The sequence below is a fragment of the Eptatretus burgeri genome, unplaced genomic scaffold (genome assembly GCF_056783735.1).
Source record: "Eptatretus burgeri isolate ZD-2024b unplaced genomic scaffold, Ebu_testis_v1 Ebu_testis_scaffold_888, whole genome shotgun sequence".
NCBI lineage: Eukaryota > Metazoa > Chordata > Myxini > Myxiniformes > Myxinidae > Eptatretus > Eptatretus burgeri.
Window position 1 is genome coordinate 9,179 of NW_028222837.1, and position 8,322 is coordinate 17,500.

The 8,322-nt window shown below is 43.5% G+C and overlaps 1 long non-coding RNA gene across 4 annotated transcripts in view; it reads right to left on the minus strand.

Moving 5' to 3' along the window:
* Positions 1–873: 873 nt before the first annotated feature.
* Positions 874–8,322, minus strand: part of LOC147007032 (uncharacterized) — a 14,531-nt gene continuing 7,082 nt past the window's right edge. Inside the window, exons 5-9 of one of the 4 annotated variants that reach the window (XR_015054453.1) lie at positions 7,526–7,607; positions 4,057–4,258; positions 1,827–3,756; positions 1,394–1,552; positions 874–1,245 (exon numbers count right to left, since the gene is read on the minus strand). This is a non-coding gene — a long non-coding RNA (uncharacterized LOC147007032). Of the gene's footprint in view, positions 1,246–1,393; positions 1,553–1,826; positions 4,259–7,525; positions 7,608–8,322 lie in introns of all 4 variants that reach the window. The other 3 variants (XR_015054452.1, XR_015054454.1, XR_015054450.1) reach the window with 3 other exon arrangements.

The window sequence follows — 8,322 nt, forward strand, 5'->3', positions numbered from 1 at the left end:
TTGGGGGGGGGGCTCTGGGGGAAAAATACAAAAAAGCAGAGGGTACAAAACCAGAAAGGAGGCAGAAGAAGAATCATGGAAGATGCCCAGTGCCAGGAGTTTCAGTGACTGAACCTCCTCAACAGGATTCTGAAGAAAGTGGATGAGGGGGGGGTGGAGGCAGTTACCAAACAGTACTTTCGGAGAGAGATCGTGAGAATATGATATTTGTCAGGAATGAAAATCACATTCCAAGTGTATGACCATCTTGTGATTTTGTCAATGTCTAAAGAGAGGGTCAGCAAATGGGTTTTGAGGATTTTCCAGAGTCAGAGATATGACTTTTGAAGATTTGGAATAAGATGGGGGCCAGGAACACTGCCTTGGAGCACTCAAGCCTTGACAAGAAGAGATTAAAGGATCTGTTGAGAGCCACACGTTGACGACGAGAGGAGAGGAAATCAGGAAGCCAAGTGTGTTGACCTTGGATGCCATAGGCAAAGTATTGTCGTGTCCAGTGGGTGTAACCCCTTACCTGGACGGATGGCAATGCTTCTCCCTTCGACTCAACTCGATGGATGCCAGACAGTATGAAAAGCATGAGATATTTCCAGAGAGACTGCCGTGATCTCATATCTGACATTGAGGGCCTCCATCCATTGTTGGGAGGCCGATATTTTTTAGATCAAGCCTATCAAATGAAGCAACACTTCCATTCATTCAGATTTGCACGACTCATCGTATTTCAAAACACCGTGCCACAAACCGGTCCCTCAACAATCTCTGCAAGCAAATGTAAAACATGCGGCCATCGATTACAATGCCAACCATACGTCAGTTGTAGTATAAATACGCCTGGATATTAGATGTATAACTTGAGTGTTTTGACATGACTTTAATTTCATTTTCAAGATCTTTTATTTCCATCACTCATATTAATTGGTAAATACGAAAATGAATTGTCCCAAGTGGAACAGACGCTCGTTTCCCAATTTCGGTTTGGCGTAGATGGGCTGCATTAGGTGAAGTTTGGGGGGAGTGGGTTTCGGGGATTTAAAGGGACTGACTGACAGACATCGTCTTCACTTTAAAAACTCTTCCTGACTTCATCGGAGACGAGCTAAAAAATGGATTCCACTGTTGAGGTGATATCATTTATCCGTGAAAATATTGTGAAAAATCAAACAAAGTTATCAAGCACTTCCTTTGGACACCGAGCTCTGGAGATTCGATTGTTTCCTCTCCAGCAGTGAATACTTGTAAATCCTGAAATGAGAATCCATGTACAGACATGAAGGCAATCAATTTAGTGAACATTCGAGATATTTCAGACAAGTTCAGTTACTGTATAAACGTATCATTCAACAGCGACTCAAGTCTTGTCTCAAGAAAAAAATTCAAGACTGATACTCACTTGTCATACACAAAACCAGACACCCCATCCCTGTGCTGATTCTTTTGGTTCTCCAGGTTATTTGTGTCCTTTCCCAAGCAGAGGATGAGAAATCCCAAAGTTCTGGTTTTCTTTGTGTTTCAAGGTTCCTTCCAAGGTATTCAGTGTGGAATTTAACACCTTGAACACACCAAGCATTAAAAGGAAGAAAGGTTAAGGTTACCGTTGCTTTGGTTCCTCTTAATGTCGAGGAATACTCATTGTTTCACAAGGGATACTCCAACACAAATGTATTCCATTTTTAGCAATATCAAAACTCCATTGGAAAGTCCATTATCATGGTGGATTCTTTCACTGAGACCGATTAATCAAAGTTAAATATTTTATTTATCACCCTTGATCAAGTGAAATGAATCGAAAATCTAAACCATGTAAGAAATGTAGAGTGGATTACCAGGAGGTTGTGTCATTGGGTGTAGTGCATGGCAACATCGGTGCAGAGGTTATGGTGTCCATCGACTCGGCAAACACATTGGGGGTACCCTGAGTGAAAAACAACACTGGGAATCTGTTCTCTTTGCGTCGTATCCTGGCAGACAACGAGGCAAAAATCAAAGCAGGTATGACAGCAAAGGTTGTTCAAGAGGGGAGTCCCTTCAAGCATCAATCAAAACATCCCCTCCAAACATGTGGATGAGTGTCTGTGAGTGACGACAAAGTTGAGTCTCACTATTTCTAACAGCAAGTAACGAGTACGTGGCTCTGCGGACCCAAGTAACCAATTCTATTGGAAGCACGTTTATATTTTTAACTTTGGACTCAATGATTACACACAAGAACATACAGCGATTAAAACTGGTGTACAGTCACTTTCGCTACTTCACTGGATCTTAAAATTGGTTGGAATTGACTTGGAGCTTCCAATAATGAAGGATAACGAAGGACCCCCAGGGAGAATAATTTATTGATACCTCTGATGTCATACATCACATGCTATGGCAGTAATAATGTATGAAAGGAAAAGATTTGGACATCTTCTTCCCCAAAACCATCCAACAAAAATTTTTTTCACTCGTCACATGTCATCATCTCCCCATGGGGTATATCAGGTGATAACCATGACATCATCGGTGAAGTGGTATTCACGCCAGAAGTTGAATCAAAATCTGACACTTCAGACATCTGATCGACGATGTGAGTCAAGAATTAAATTTATGATGTCATCAGTCACGTGGTCTGGTCACTATCTTAGTTTAACTGAGAAAACAATTTAAATAAACCTTCTTCAGAACCGCTTAACAGAGCTGTGAATCACAATTGTGCATGTCCACGTGTAAATGAAGATTTATGTTCGCGTGTTTGTGCGTGTACACACGCCGCCACATCCACATGTCATCTCCTCATGGATGAGGAGATTTGTGTGTGTGGATTTGTTGAACAATATTGATATGTATTAACAAGAGGAATTGTACAAATTATATTGTGATTATTCTTGTATTTGTGGACATTAAACGTCGTTATTATTCCATTTTGCTTTCCCGAAAAACCTCAACTCATCCCCTAATTTTGTAATAGTCCTGTCCAGTTAAATATCAGGGAAAATATTTTCAATCGATTCATTCCATCACAGTGCTGTCTTTCTTTGAGATGAAGTATTCCCTTGATGTACTCACAAGTTGATGTGATTTGTCAGAAAAGTGAGATCCCACCCCCGGGTCCCAGTGATGGGTTGTGTGGGCCCATGTTATCTGGGGCTCCATGCAGTGCATAGGTTGCATGGCCCTCACTCCTCTTTCCGGGCCCACGTTGATCTTGGGGTCCAAGGCACGGGTCCTGCGTACCTGTGCGTTAATCCGCCACTGCACACCAGGTGCCAGCCGCAAATGATGACTCATCTCAGCTCAAGAGCCATAATTGCTTGAAAAGAAACCCCACGATAACAAAATCGGAACATAGTAGATTGCCCACGATTGGTTGAAACCCACCACATTTCAGGGTTCACTGTGGAATATGTGTAATATGTCATGAATAAGATATGTATGATCACGAATCAAATATGTGTGGATATAATGTGTATAATATGTGTAGAAATCATAATCATGCGTGTGTTAACCAAGATGTGTGTGTGTGTGTGTGTGTGTGTGTGTGTGTGTGTGTGTGTGTGTGTGTGTGTGTGTGTGTGTGTGTCTGTGTGTGTCTGTGTGTGTGTGTGTACACGCCGCCACCACCAGATGTCATATACTCATCTCCACTTGCAAGTCTTTAAGACTGAATGGAACATTCCCTGGTGCTGAAGCATCCACCTTCACACCAACAAGGAACCACAACACATGCACCAAACCACAGATGAATCCGGAACCAAAAGCAAAATCCCAGCTTCCATCCTGGAATCCCAAGGGTAATGACAATCTTGGAGAAAGCAATGGTGGTGATAAATTTACTATCAGTGTTGCAAGACATAACAACTTGGTTGAGTAATGCAAATTCAGTAAGTAAGTAAATAACTAACGAACTAACTAACGAAAGTAAAAGCAAATCAAAGACGGTTGGCCCTTTTCAACATTCCCATCTGATCTCAAGGCTCATGATACGGCAATGCCAGGTTTGAATCCCATTTGCTTTTTCTCCCTTTTCATTATCTACAAACGTTCTTGTAAATCGATTTGAAAGTGCATTATCCTCACCTCTTTGTCCCACGTGTGATTTATGTACAAGCTCCACCTTGGGTCTTACATCAATATGAGTCATTATTTCATATGCAGCCTGTGGCTGCTGCTTGCATCAATGCTGAGAGCGTGGCGGTGCCACTGATGCATTGCCCCTGTTTTCAGTAAGCTGGTCCTCATTTCGCTGACCTCGGAAGGAAGACAGGCTGAATCAACCCACCTGGTGTTATTTCATGAGACGATGGGCTCAAACGCAAGTCCCGAAGATCTTCAGTCAATCGTGATTCAAAAATATATAAATATCATTAATATACACGAAATATAAAAGTGAAATGAACAGACTCACTTTCAACTACAAAAGCCACTTTATCTCAAGACTCAACTCAATATTGAACGTTATCTCAAGACTCAACTCAATATTGAACGTTATCTCAAGACCCATGAAAATATCTCCTGTTCTCCCTCCACTTCGATCGGTTCATCTAACCAGATGCTTGTCAAAGTAGACATCTCTCTGGCTGTTACGACAGAACCTCCTCAGCACCATGGAGTCTAGCATTTCACTCAGGCCGACTGGCAGGGACTTCAAGCAGCCATCAAGCTTCTAGAATCTAGACTGGTCTCCCATCTTCACTTCCTCTGACATCAACTCGTCCTGGGAATTTTTTTTTGAGAATATCTCTCTCTCTCTCTCTCTCTCTCTCTCTCTCTCTCTCTCTCTCTCTCTCTCTCTCTCTCTCTCTCTCTCTCTCTCTGTCTGTCTGTCTGTCTCTCTCTCTGTCTGTCTCTCTCTCTCTCTCTCTCTCTCTCTCTCTCTCTCTCTCTCTCTCTCTCTCTCTCTCTCTCTCTCTCTCTCTCTCTCTCTCTCTCTCTCTCTCTCTCTCTCTCTCTCTCTCTCTCTCTCTCTCTCTCTCTCTCTCTCTCTCTCTCTCTCTCTCACAGCTCAAATGAGCTAAGATCCTCATCCTCTTAAGGGTGACGTCATAAAAACGAATATGACATCATTGTGATGTAGCAGGTTTGCGATAAATTATCTGTGCTATTGCCCGGCTTGATTCCTGCAAACAAAATTCAATCAGCTTGCCTAGTTTCGGAGATAATGGTATTGGCAATTTCCATTAGTGGCAATATTATGACGTCAACTTTTTTTCTCGGAAGAATTTCCAAAATCGGAGATGGTTACTGGCTGCGCGTGGGCTTTCCGCATATACTGTACATGGCAAGTTTCACGAAGATCCGATGAAAACTCTGGGTTGTGAAACAAAAAGTCAAAAAATAGGAATGACGTCATAAAAAAGTGAGAGGACGTCATAGTGATGTATCATATGTGTGGTAACTCATCTCTGCTAATGCCCTGTTCGATTCTCGCAAACAGCATTCAAAAAGCTTGCCTACATTCGGCGATAATTTTTAAGCGATTTCCATTTGCGGAGATATTTTGACGTCAGAACTTTTTTTTCTGGGAGGAATTTTCAAAATCTGCGATGGTTACTGTCTGCACAGGGTAGTTTTATATATATACGCCAAGTTTTGGGAAGTTTCGATGAAAACGGTAGGCTGTGAAACAAAAAAGTGCACAAGAAGATGATGAAGAACAACAACGTGTGTAAGACTTAAAGATCCTCCACGAGGATCTCAAAATGAACAGATTTATTCTCTCTCTCTCTCTCTCTCTCTCTCTCTCTCTCTCTCTCTCTCTCTCTCTCTCTCTCTCTCTCTCTCTCTCTCTCTCTCTCTCTCTCTCTCTCTCTCTCTCTCTCTCTCTCTCTCTCTCTCTCTCTCTCTCTCTCTCTCTCTCTCTCTCTCTCTCTCTCTCTCTCTCTCTCTCTCTCTCTCTCAGATTTATCCCATCTCGTCTTCAGTTGTCCTACCCTTCCTTCCACCCTTGGTACTCTGAAGCTTGTGGCAAGGCAGTTGTCCTGAAACAACATGGCTTCGCCTCATGGAAGGCTAATCCAACTGAAGGCAATCTCGGTTCCTTCCACAAAGCTCGTAACAAGCGTGTCTACCCTCAGGAGAGCCAGAAAACAACATCTTTTAAATCTCAAGTCTGAACTCAAACCTGTCTCCCTCCTCCAAATCCTGTTGGCATCTGGTTCAGTCTGTTTCTGGTGTATGTTCCCCCTCCATCCCCTCCCTTACCTCAAAAGGCTGCACAGCTGACAATGCACGTGATAAAGGCTGAATGCCGAAACTCTGTGTTTGCTTCTAAATCTTGTGTTCCAAACCCATCGCTTTCTGTACCCACCTTACCCAGTCACAGTGAGCTGTCCCTGGACTGTGTGTCCTTTTCTCCTGACAAGGTGGAGAGCTTGCTTTCAAACTTTGACTCAGATTCTGCAACCGGTCCAGACGTCATCAGCCCATGTATCCGAAAAACCTGCTCCTCTGCTCTTGCTCACCCTCTCTCTGTTCTATTCACCCTCACATTTGCTCAAGGTCATCTGCCATCTGCTTGGAAATCAGCAAACATTACCACACTGCATGAAAAGGTGCAAAAACATATCCCTGCAATGACACACCAATCAGCCTTCTCCCAATCATGAGCAAGGTTATGGAATCCATCCTCGCTTCAGATGTTAAATCCTTCCTCTTCTCCAATGGCTTGATTTCCGATCATCAATTTGGTTTCAGACCAGGTCACTCTACCCTGGATATGCTGCTTCTGCTCTCCCAACAATGGATGGAGGACCTCAATGCCAGACAGGAAATCCGAGCCATATCCCCAGACATATCACGTGCTTTTGACACAGTTTGGCACCCTGCCCTGCTCACCAAACTATCTTCCCATGGTATCCAAGGCCATCTCCACACATGGCTCACAGACTTCCTCTCTTGTCACAGCCAATGAATGGCCCTAAATAGAGTTCTCTTATCCCCTCTTCCTGTCCAGACTGTAGGTCCTCAAGGTGGTGTTCTGGGCCCTGTTCTTTTGCTGGTTTTCATTTCACACTCTCACTATGTCTATCCGAAATGACCGTTTCGAACCCCCCCTCGCCCCCCCCCCCACAATCTACGTTCTCAACAATCCTCTGAAAGAAGTCCTTTCCTTCAAGCTTCTGAATCTCACTATCTGCCATGATCTTTCCGGGGAAAGCCACATCTCGAACCTGGCCTCCAAAACCAGCCGCCAACTGGGAATCCTCCGTCGTGCAAGGTGCTTCCTCAGCCCACCTGAGCTCCTGACCACACACAAAGCTTTCGTCCACAGCTTTATGGAGAACTGCTCTCATACATTTCCATCTAAAGAGATACTGCAGACCCACAAACTTGGTAAAAATATTTTTCACGTGACAAACAGAAAAACGAACCCAAACACGACGTCCTCTCCTCTGGCGAGGGTAAAAATAGGAATTCACAAACACCTTCCTTTGGTCATGATTGGTATTTACATACTCGAACCAGTAATTCTACCACTCATTCATCACGTACCAAATCTGTTGAAAAATCAATGATGTAAAATAATCAAAAAATATCAAAAACGTACCTCATGGGAAATAAAATTATCTTCCATTTTGACCTCATTCACTGTCATTTCATTCTTGCAGTCTTGGTCTTGTGGTATTCCGCTGTGGGTCAAAAGATAAATGATAGTGGATACGTGAGATGGAATGAACAAATGAACCCTGGTGTTGGTGCCCCTTATATTTCTCTATCTCTCTCTCTCTCTCTCTCTCTCTCTCTCTCTCTCTCTCTCTCTCTCTCTCTCTCTCTCTCTCTCTCTCTCTCTCTCTCTCTCTCTCTCTCTCTCTCTCCACCCTCTGCCTCTCTCTCCACCCTCTGCCCCTCTCTCTCTCTCTTCTCCCCTCTTCCTCTCTCTATTCCCCTCTGCTTCTCTCTTCTCTCTCTCTCTCTCTCTCTCTCTCTCTCTCTCTCTCTCTCTCTCTCTCTCTCTCTCTCTCTCTCTCTCTCTCTCTCTCTCCCCTGTTCCTTTTGTTCAGTTGTGTCTTGATTCATTCTCCGTTCTTTCTCTTTCACGAGCCTTCACTCTGAATGACGAAAAAAACCTCTTCAGTCTTAAAATGAAACCAAGATTGACCTTCTATATCCACTCATTGTCCACTCATTGTCTTCCTCGGTGTTATCTCGACCTTGGAGCATGATGATGAAATGATGGGAATTTTATGCCAAACCAAGCAATTGTTCCACCTGCTGGAATGAGACAGAAAAGTGTTCCAGCAGTGGGACCGTTCATGGTGTGAATGATGTGAATGAGGCACGAGTTTCTCTTTTATTTTGTCCTTCGTGCCGTTCCCTCCAGTTGAAGATGGCCGGTTGTTCATC